General features: G+C 38.3%; 1 protein-coding gene across 8 annotated transcripts in view; it reads right to left on the reverse strand.

Moving 5' to 3' along the window:
• SLC4A4 (solute carrier family 4 member 4) overlaps nucleotides 1–12045 on the reverse strand; it is a 462487-nt gene that overhangs the window by 210643 nt on the left and 239799 nt on the right. The gene's annotated exons all lie outside the window — the stretch shown is intronic.

Below are 12045 nucleotides of genomic sequence, written 5' to 3' on the forward strand. Positions count from 1 at the left end.
TCATCACAACTTCCAGGCCAAGCAGATGTTCCCATAATCTCAAGTGTGTGTATGTGATTTTCAGTCATTTCACTTAGTATTTTACACAATTTTACCCATTGTGTTCTGCTTTCTTCATTAGAAAGGCAGTCCCTGAGGAGAGGGACCCATTTCCTTATCTCCGCTGCCTAGCACAGTGCCTGGCACTGTAAAGTGCAGCACATATATTTGTATCTCTATGGGACACAGAAATTATTAAAAGAGTTTCCAAAAATACCAAATTTACTCCAAGAAAAGTCCTGGAAATATGTAGTGCAACAAACACTATTCTAAGATGAACTAAAAACTTCCCCCATTAGGTCATATGAATAAGACATCTCATCTTCCCAGAAAAATGAAATTTTCTCATGCTAAATGAGTAAAAAGTATAAATCAATGGGTTTATTATAAGAAATATGATAACAAAGAGTTAAAAACCTAATGATATCACTATGGGTGGGCTTCTTGACAAGTAAAAGAAATTTATATCACAAATAATCAAATTTGGAAAAAGTCTACATAGCGTGTTCTTTTCTCTTTTGGTTTTAGGTATAATAAATCCTGTCTCTTAACAAACTCTTTATTTAAGAAAAAAAAAAAAAAGAAGAAGAAGAAGAAGAAGATTCTATCTTATATCCATGGCACCTACTGCCTTTCTTACCCATAAAGGAAATTTGGACTTTTTTTTTCTTAGTCCATTAACCCACTAAGTGCTTCCTCCAACCCAGCACTTGAATGTTTTTGATCAGAGATCTCATCCAAAGTGATCCTCCTCACAATCCTCTGAAAGAGGAGAGCCCAGCATCGTGATTGCCCATCCCATCAGGAAACCAAGGCTCCCAGCAGCACTGCATGAATGGAGCACCACCTGTGCCAGGCCTCACCCTGAGTCTGGAACTCTTTCCACGATCTTCATGGCACTCAGTTTGAATCCAATATGGCAGCTCACCTGGAGAATACATTGTTACTGTACTCTCTGGCGGTGGAAGGAATAGCTCAGTAATTATATGAATCTGTAATGCTCATCCTTTCAGACATTCTTGACTGCCACTCAGTGAGGGTGAGCCCCACCTTCACGCCCTCCCGCTCCCCACCGTCGCCACCATCCTTGCCCTCCCCAGCCATGGACTTACTTAGCCATCCCACGCTGGGAGTGCGCCGCACTCGGGGGTCATCATCCAAGGTGCGGGTTGCTAGGCAGGGCACTGAGTTCTCAAGCGGGCTGCGGGCTTTAGTGTCAGAAGCAGAAGACAGGAGGAGGAGGACACATGAGCAGCCACAGCAAGGATGAGGATGGAAGCGTTAATTTAGAAGAAAAAAATACTAAAGCAAATCACACAAGCGAGTTAAAGAAGAACAATGACATATTACATCGACACAAATACCCCCTCCCAAGACCCTTAGATGGAACAAATCCCAACACAGAATGAAAAGGCTTTGAAAAAAGTACATTCAACCATTATAGTTCCCCAAGTACCAGGGAATTATCTGCCCTGCAGTTCTAACAGACAAAACATGGACTGTATCGAGAAGAAAGATCTACATAACGAATACTAATCTTAAGACGTAAGATCAAGACTGTTAATAATTTTGCACCATGCAAGCACACACAGAGGGAAGCTACACACAGTTTTGTAAAGCACAGGGGGCGGGGGATTATGTTAGTAAGGTCTTTCTTATGATCTACCCTACAGACCCTTCCACGGATCTTGTACAGGAATGCAGAAAGCAACAGTTCATACTTCTACTTCTGAAAACTGGTTTTCAATTTCCGTTGCCTCTGTTTTTCAGCCCTTCAGAAATATGAGACTGGGATATAGATAAATCAACACCTTAATATGAACCAATTCAGAAATGCATGTTAGTCCTCAATTTCTGGAGTCCTTTAATACTGATTTTACTATAATTTTAATATTCAGTGCACCCATGCCAAATCTTAGACCAAATCAAACAGATTAATGATGCAAGCTAAATGCATAGTATGGTTCCTCTAGATATTTTTCATCAACTGGAGAGCATCATGAACTTCTGCCTCAAGATAATTTCATTTGGGCTTCATGTCATCAATTCTGCTGTTCTCATTAAATACCTCAGTCCAAGGCTACTAAGAAATAGGCAGCATAATTGCCCTTCAAGGAACAGTGAAATAGGAAATATCTAACCATCAGACTACATCCAATTTGATTTAAGAGAGTTTTAATATGACAGTCAGTAAATAAGGCAACAAAGCCTATCCAACCAAAAGCAAAGATCAGATCATCAATTCACACAATTCTACAAATAATAGGGCAGATAAAGAGTTTTTAAGGCTACCGGTGACTTGGGAGGTCAAGTTTTGAATGGACTCATTTACAAATTAATGTAAGTTTAGGGCCAAATTTGGGCATTCTGCACATTATAAAATCTAGAAACATTTTTGTCAATTTATCTGTCTGTGTTAAAAGCTGTAAATAAAGCCAGGACTTGCGAGCAGGCCATCTGTGCCAGCACCTGTTTGAGGCAAATCTGATGTCTTCTCTTTGCAATCTGAATTTTTAATTGTATCCCATAACTGAACTTCTTTGCAAGTTTTTATTGCACTAAGAAAAATGAAAAAAAAGGGAAATGAATCAGTTGAGATTATTCCAAAATTGCTTTTGTCAAGAAGGAGGCAATTAGAAACACACAATATCACGCTGACCAAGTCTCACCTCCTATTCCTTTTGACAACTGAGTGATCTGCTTCAAGAGCCAATGTTCCAGCCAACCTAGCTAAAGGAAATGAGAGGTGGGGGACAACTCCAGTCATTTATCTAGGCCTGAGTGAGGACCAACTGAAATTTCAGGTCAAAGAAAACTGACAGGGGTTGTGAGGGCAAAGTAAGCCTGCAAGAGCATTCGCATCCTTCAGCTTCTGAGCAGAGTGAAGCTACCCAACTTTCAACGCTGATACCAGGGCTTGCCCCTCAAGTGAGTGCAAGAGGGAGGCAGCTGGTCTGAAACCCAGGTGCTGATAACAAACTTCCCCAACAGCTCCTCTCTCCTCAACTGCTCCCAAGATGTCAGTGTGTTGTCTGTGGGGAGCTAAAGCTGGAAACTCCTTTTTGCATACACGTAGCCTCCGCTGACGCTGAGCAGCACCATCAAGGGGGCAGTGGAAGAGTCTGGCACACAGCAGCAAAGAACCTGGCTCCAAAGACAGGCATGAAAAATGAAACTGCCCATAGAGACTTGGCACCTGTGTTTTAGCAAAGCTGATTGGAGCCATCTGGCTGCTTACTCTCATGAAAACTGGGAGGCTCACAGCATCCATTACTTATGTTGGCAAATTCCAACATTTTGATTTGTTGGACCCTCTGTGTACTTCTGTGCAGGAAGAGATACAAACTCCGTAACCCTTTCGTGTTGTGTTCTTTTCTCTTCACAAATTTACTTCAAAGATAGAATTTTGCAAAGTCGTTCCCAAAGCTGGAGCGGAACTTTCTATAATTATACCACGGTAATGACATATTATGTATGCCTTTTCCAGATAATGGTTTCATTGTACCTCTTCTACACTTAAGCTTCAAAATAAACAACTTAGCTTTGCTATTATCTTACATGTTCTCTTCTAAATCATTTTCGCTTGACTCCAGGCAGAAACAAGGTAGAAATTGGCTTATATTATTGTGACTTGATGAGGAAAGATCGAAAGATCTATGGCTTTAAAGATTTCAGAGTAATGGTTTCCAGTATCTACACTGTAGAAAAAGGTGTGGTGGTGAGAATTTTTTTAATGATTCATGTTACCCTTGAGATCAACTTGTCCAAAACCATCAATCTTAATCAGTTCAAGTGAGGGTATCCCTACTTAAATCAGGCAAATAAAAAAAAAAAAAAAAAAAAAACTCTCCAGCAAAATGCGTTTTTAACAATCCCATTAAGAAAAAAATAAACTTTACTGATGTTAAACTTTTAGCGCTCTTTTAGGATTGCAATGTTCTATGTTCAAATAGTCATCCTGAAACTAATATTAAACTGTATGTTAACTAACTTGAATTTGAATAATTTTTTGTAAATATTTTATTTATTTATTTGACAGACAGAGATCATAGATAGGCAGAGAGACAGGCATAGAGAGAATGGGGAAGCAGACTCCCTGCTGAGCAAAGAGCCTGACGTGGGGCTCAATCCCAGGACCCTGAGATGATGATCCGAGTGAAGGCAGAGGCTTAACCCACTGAGCTACCCAGGGACCCCCTGAATAATTTTTTTTAAAAAGGAGTCATTGAGCGTGTATTATGCGTTCCACAATTACTTAATCAAAAAGTTTAACCCAAGAATATAGCTGCATTTCACCTGTGTACACATGAAATGTTGCCTAGAAATCTCCATTTAGAGAGCCAATAAAGACATCCAACTGCCACATTTGGAGCGTATTCCTGCCTAGACGTAGATTGGCTTCTAGATCCCTTCAACATCACATTATTACACAAAAAGACCTGGGCTCAACTGATGTGTGGGAAATAAATTATGGTTACAGACCCTCATTGCCCTTTGTAGTTTAATCAGCACATTGTTATTAAACACGCTAGGTTCCTCCATATTTTTAAGCTTGGGCAAATTGTATTACATTTCAGAGCTCAGGCTTTTCTTATGCAAATAGAAATAATGATATATACATTAGACTTGATCTTAGCCAAAAGACCGAGAAGCAATGATGATGTATACGGTAGAAACATCATGGAGGACGACGCCCGGTGCATAATGAGGGTCCAGTTAACAGGAGATACTATTGTCGCTGCTGCCACCACTATCGCTAATGGAATGGAATTACATGTCCTTTGCTCAGCATCCTAGAGGGTGTTGGGAAACATCAAAGACAGAAATGCTGGCCTAATTCAATTCAACTTCAAATTCAAAATGTGATTTTTAAGCTATCAGGTTCATAAACCTGAACAGATCTCCTTTTTGACCTTGTGATTTGTGCCGAAACTAGCCTTGAGTAGATGCAGCTTGCTTAATTACTCTTGGCAGACATTAATTTTATTCCCTCTTCTTTCTTTTGGGAAGACAAGGTAAGGAGTCCCCGGTGCTCACATCTCCTCATCACCTTCCTCCTTTTTCACATTTTCCTGTCCTTGCCTTTCCTCTTCTGTCTTTTATAAAGAAGAGGACAGGACCTGGTCCCAGATCTACACCTACTCTCCTATCTGCTCTCAGAGAAAGATGAGGCTGGGGGAAACAAGACTTCACAAACGCATCTCTGTCAAAGATCTCTGAGACAACTACCCAGTGGTGGCAGCAGCAAATCAGCTAAAGGCCCTCTGAGTACATCGCTTTTCCCTATGTGGTAGGGTATGACACAGAGAATCATTCCATTCCTTTACTCCATCAGAGACCAGAAGCTGATAAAATTCAAAAATATGTTTATTTCATGGTAACTTCCTGTTATACATATATTATTTATTAATAGCTAACAACTGTCCTTGCTCAGACATATTGCTCAATCTTCATATGCGAATTGCAAATATTAGAAAGCCCACAAGTGACACCTCATTATGTATTATTTGGCATCTCTAAAATTGATAATGAAAGCAATACTGCTTTAAAAATAAAACTCCAAGAATGTTTTCATTTACGGAATAGTAAGAGGGGAAAAAAAATGAGGCACAAAAGATAACAGAGTACAAAATAATGGTGGTGACTTGAGTCTGTCCTTGGTTTTACATGTAAAAGGCATTAAATCTGCTTCTTTAAGAATTTCTGAATAGCCATTCCTTACAGTGGTATCTCACATTCTGATTCTTAAGAACTTTTCACAAAAAGATCTCATCCACTCCTGGTTGTATGAAAAGGATAAGACACTACCACCTTTACTTACAGATTTAAAGAATAAGGCCCAAAGATATTACGTACATTGCTCAACATAGCACTACTAGTAAGTATTTGTCCAGCACTAGCATGAAGCCTTCAGAAAAGATGGTTCATGTCTCCAAGAAGAAGATTATAAAATAGGACTTTAAGGTCAAAAACGAAATACTCACTGGTATTATATCTCTTAAGCCTGACTCTTCATTGCCATAAACAGCAGAACAGACCAACAAATACTTGGGTGAAAAAGACTCCTGGGGAAAAAATGTGTTATCATTTATTTAAAGATCTGAACACTAGGGGCACCTGGGTGGCTCAGTGGGTTAAAGCCTCTGCTTTCGGCTCAGGTCATGATCCCAGGGTCCTGGGATCGAGCCCCGCATCGGGCTCTCTGCTCAGCCGGCAGCCTGCTTCCCCCTCTCTCTCTGCCTGCTTCTCTGCCTACTTGTGATCTCTCTGTCAAGTAAATAAATAAAATATTTAAAAAAAAAAAGATCTGAACACTATAAATCTGGAAGATCAGTCACTTTCCTAGGGAAGAGAAAAGAAATGAGTGGTATCTGATAGATGAACGGGAAATACTACTATTATTAAGTTACTCTTACGAAGGTATATTGAGGTAGTTTTCTAGAAACTGTCCATGGATTGGTTCATTTAAAGTGAGGCTGAGAAGAGCTCGATCATTCGCTGGGTTCTCGCCAGGACATTCATCTGTGCTGTGCAAATGAACGCAGAATTAGAGCCCTGAACAAAACAGATGGATATGTGCTGTTGGATTTGGGAGAGAACTGGTTGTATGCAGAAAAGCACCTGGGAAGAGGATTCTCATTTTAAGGTGATGTGAGCCTGAGAAACAAAATGTTGACTGACCCGTCTCAGAACTGGAGAAACATGATGGCCTGCTTCAAAGGAACAGAACCTCTGAGGGAAGTTAAAGAAATGCCTGCCTTACCCATTGATTCAGGGACCAGGTCTGAATTCAAGGGTACAGGGAAAGGGGGGCTACGAAGTAGAATAACCCAACCAGAAACAATTGGGACAAACCAGAATCCAAAACCCAGACAAAAAGCGAAGAATTTCTAAAGGGACCGAGAAAGCTGCCAAACCTGGCGGTGGTCCGGGCCAGATCTTCTGGTGCCAGTATCTAGGCAGCTTGATCTAACAGCCAAACCAAATAGCTTGAATACGCCTAATCTCAAATCAGATCCAAAGCAACAAGAGCCTAGCTAATCCCACTTATATTTCAATGGGGCCGAGAATTACTATTAACAAAACAAAACAAAAAAAAAAATGATTTCTTTCCATTGTCTGTTCTTTGTTTGCTAACCACAGACTCTAGAACTGTAGGTAACAGCACTAGAGGACACTTTTTTAAACATCTAAAGGTGCTGTGTGCTTCTGTCAGAAGAAGCAGTGTGAGAGCCAGCGAGGAAGCAACAGTGAAGAGAGGAGTCCAGTGAGAAAGTAAGTGATGGCACCAAGGGGTGGGAACAAGCAGATCGCAGTTCTCACATCTGACAGGAAAAAAAAAAAGTGGCAAACTGAAGAGAAAATCCAGAGGCTCAACGAGGAACAAGCCCTGGATCTCTCTCAGTATCAAGGCCACAGCACAGACAGGAAAAAACATGGAGGAAGCAGTGTGAGGCGCCAGAGCCAGCTACCCTAATCCTGGAGCTGCCACCTTGTCCTACCCCTCACCTACCTGCTGGAGCAGCTTAAGCAAGTCTTGGATTCTCAGTATGGTTTAGGGTTTCCCTGACAATCATTTAGCAAAGAGTAAAATGAATGAGGGAGAAAGACTCTTTGTAAGGGACTGTGATAGGAAAGAGCTTCCTTCTCGCTTACATCCCATGTGGGATTAGCTACCAATACCAAAGGGCAGAGGAGATAACTCAGCACTGTATCCTCGGGTCTCTTCCCAAATAATAAGCTACAGAGCAAATATCATTCCAGAAACCGCTCTGACTCAATATGAGATTTTTTTTTCCCTTAATTGTACTTTGTGGAGTAATTGATTACTATGTGCCAGTCACCACTTTAAACATTTTACATATATTATCTCATTTAATTTTCATTATCTGTTTTACAGACAGGGAACTATATACTAAAATACCTTTCTAACTTTTTATTAAAAAAAAAAAAACTAAAGAAAAATGGGGTCATGAAATTGGACTGGGAAAAAAAATGAAATTCATAGTCTAGGTTTAACTAGATAACCAAAGTCACTTTAGGAAAAGTCATGTGCATTTATAGACAATGGAGGGTAAAGAACAGGTTTCTATGATAGTCTAGGGATTAAAAAAAATTGAAGACGCTGGAGGCCAGGGGAGGGAGGGAGAATGGGACAAACCGATACTGGCATTGACCAAATTTCCACAAAGGTGGTGCAAGCTGAATACACGAATTAAGGTACCTAGTTGGTCTTCGTGCTTAAGTCAGGTCTCATTCATCTCTTATAAGCTTAGACACCACATTTCAAAAGTACCCATTTAAATGGTAAGTGATGTTTTTTTAAAAATCAGATCATTCTACAAACCATGATTCTTTAAGACAGTGATCAGGTAACCTTGTCATAAACATCACACTAAATATTTTGAATACATACCAATTAAGTATAAACTTTTTTTTTTTTTACTTTCTAATAAAGAGCAAATGAAATACATCTTACTTGATTTTCAAATACTACCAAGGAATGTTCCTAGGCTTACTGGTTATTCTTACATAGTAAACTATAATAATATAGATTTTCTAAGTATCTCAAACCAAATTATTAAGTAGAGCTGTATGAAATTGCTGACAGTCAACTTTATTTTACCTACAAAATGGCAATTTCATATGGCTCAAAGTAAAGTAATAGTAAGAAAAAGAGTGGGTAAAGGGAAATCTAGCACCAAAGGAAATGAAAACCTAACACTAACCCCACAGAAATACCTCAATTAATATATTATGAAATCACAGCACTTGCCTAAAATTTAGTACCTGGAAGACATGTCCATCAGAACTCACAGATGTCTCAGACAAGTAGTAATTTCACAATAATTAACACTTTGGAAGCTAGCCTGATTCTTTCCTGATTTATTACAAATAAAAATGTTTTCCAGTTCTTCTTAAAAACACTAAATCATCTTAAACACAAAGCTACATCGGGACCCTAAAAAATAAGAGTTAATCTTTAGCTATGGAGAGACAGTAGTTGGGCTGTTAGTGGGTGTACTGCTAAATATTGGAGAAAACCAGCTCTTCAGGGAAAAGGCATGTGTATGCTCGTGAGCACTTCTGTGTGTAGTAATTTTTATTGATATAAAGGACAGGCAGCACATATACAAGTAATAATAATATATATAATACTCTATTGTAAATTACATATAGTCAGTTGGCTCTTTGTTAATTTTTATCAAACTCTTTCAGCAATAGCCAACTTACGGTTGCAACTGGCAACCAAACACAGTTGCAACTCAATATCCTTGTTGAACATCCATTATCATATATGTTAACAAGTAGGACAAAAGTGAAACCATGAAGACATATGTCAGACTTCACTCACTCCTCAATGATGCAGGTGACTCCTTTGCTAAACCTGGATAATAGTTTTTGAATACCGGGCGAAGCATTTACAGGATCCTTTGTGTTCTCTGCATTTTAAAAGCTGTTTTGGACTGAATGTTTGTACCCTCCCAATATTCCTATGTTAAAACCCTAACTCTTCCATCCAATGTGATAGTAGGTGGTGGGGCTTTTGGGAGGAACTTAGGTCATGAGGACAGAGCCTTCATGAATGCTATTAATGCCCTTATGAAAGGAGAGAAGAGAAAGAGGGTAGATTTCCCTCTGCCATGTGAAGATGCAATGAAAAGACATCCATCTACAAGCCAGGAAGAGGGTCCGCATCAAGAAGCAAATCTGTGACACCGTGATCTTGGACTTCCCTTGTGACTCCAGAACTATGAGAAATAAATGCCTATTGTTTAAGCCACCCAGTTTATGGTGATTTGTTAAAAGCTCAAGCTGACTAGGCAATGGCCATAGACACTACACACTTACATTTAATCCACACTGTTAACATTTTCTCCATCACTTTGTAAAGCCTATAGACAAGTGACAAAACAATAAATCAGGCCCTGATTTGAATTTGCTGATTTCTATAGTGTAAGTGCTACCACCATGTCTTATATCAAGTTACCCAAATGAAGTCACTGATCACAGAGCTGGGAAGGAGGTGACTAACTGAACACCATTTTGTTGTATTTCCACCATACAAACACAACAGATGTTAACAACACAAAGAGTGTAAACTCCAGTACAGTGCAATAAAATAAATAGGAAATGATGAATTTTGACGAATTACCCTTGTTTTTAATATCATTATTTAATGGTATGTGTACATAATTTAACTTTTAATGGTAGCTGTGTTTAAGCAACTGGTTCACAAAATTCCTGATTGGCTGTTGTGAGTAGACAGAACTAGCTCCAGCATACCACTCGGAAATGAAAAAAATTCCAATTCTAAAGTATCTCCATAAATTTCAGCTATTAATTGCACTGTATCTATTATAGCTAAAGCAAACAACATCTATTTTCTCACCTACAATTGAAGACTGAAGTAACTAAGTTTATCTAGTTTTTACATGGGCTTACAGTATTAGAATCTAGTTCCAACATCAATAGATGTAAGATTCTCATTTATTAAAACAGTAGCTGCAGCTACATAGTTGTTTTAGAAATTTATTCTAACGACATTTTATAGTTGTTAAAGATAATCAGATTAAACCTTAACATATAAAAATAACTGTATAAACTTTCAAGTTAAGAAAAAACACTTTTAGAAAAACCCAAAATTTGCCATCTGATAACTTATAATAATGCACCTTAGAGGTACATGAAAGTCATTACTATAGAATCTCTCAATGTCAAATCTTGCCTCTGGATATTTAAAAGGAGTGAGGTAACACAAAGGCCAATAATAACATGTTTAAAAAGGCTAATCATGTTCCACGCGTCAGGGTGTAAGCTGCCCAGCTGAAGAGCTGAAAAGGAAGAACTGATTGTGCTCCCTATTTGCTTTCCGCCCAGCATGTGTAAGATTTCACAAGTGAAAGGTAATGACAAAGGCAATTTCAACTTTGCTCTGAAGTACAAAGATCTGATAGAATAAAAGATTGGATGATGGATGATATCAACATATCAGTAGTATTCCACAACCCAATACTTTCTCCTAAAACACAAAATACTGGCCTCAAGAGCCACTTGTTCTTAATTTCTACTCTGTCTCCACTTCATGAAAAGGGAGCTCAGACCAGACTGGTGGAAGGCACCCTCATTCTGCCGTATTCATTCCACTTCTCTTTGCAAATACAGCAATATTTGAATTTGCAAATATAGCAATACTTGAAAACAATGCACTTTCTTGCTTCTTTAATGGTAAGTACCAACTTCAAGGATAAAAAAAAATTAATCTCCAAATCATGGAATTTCATTTAAATGAAGAAGAGGATAAGAAAAAAAAATAATACATGAAAGACAAGACTTTTACTTTAGTTGCCATAATTTTAAAAACAGGGCCCCTTTTAAAATGAAGTATTTGTGACATCAGTTATAACCCATTGTTCATCCCATAACATTTCCAGCCATTAAGCTCTTCAAAAATATAACTGAAAAAAAAAGAAAGAAGCAAAAGACATACACAAAAAAATAAAACATTTCAGTCAACAGCAATAAGCCAGGTAATGATAGCAACTATAGTAGGAATAGTCTAGATTAGATTCTTCTTTTTGTGACTGTTTTTTATAAAGAGCACTTCTGATTTAAGTACTTATTTATAACTTGTTTTGCTTTTTAAAATATTTATGGTAGCAGTTAAATCAATGTATAAGTCGTTCAATAAAACTGAACCTTTCATTTGGTTCTACTTAATGACTAGACACTCATTAAGAAAGTACAATAATAAAGTGGTTCAAAAATACACCAGAGAAAGTTTGCTAACAGTTAGCTCTCTTCCAGCCAACCATTAGTTTTAATATTAAGTCAGAAAACTCAATTTCCAGAAATGGAGTGGCTAAGTTAGAATTCAGTTTATACAATTCATTTAGTCCACATTTCCCATGGCAAAATACTTTACCCTGTTCTGAAAGTACAGATGAAGACAATGAATTAGATGCTCCCTTATCTACTCATTTCTCTTAGTACTAAAAAAGATCA

The sequence above is a fragment of the Mustela nivalis genome (assembly GCF_964662115.1).
Source record: "Mustela nivalis genome assembly, chromosome: 4".
NCBI lineage: Eukaryota > Metazoa > Chordata > Mammalia > Carnivora > Mustelidae > Mustela > Mustela nivalis.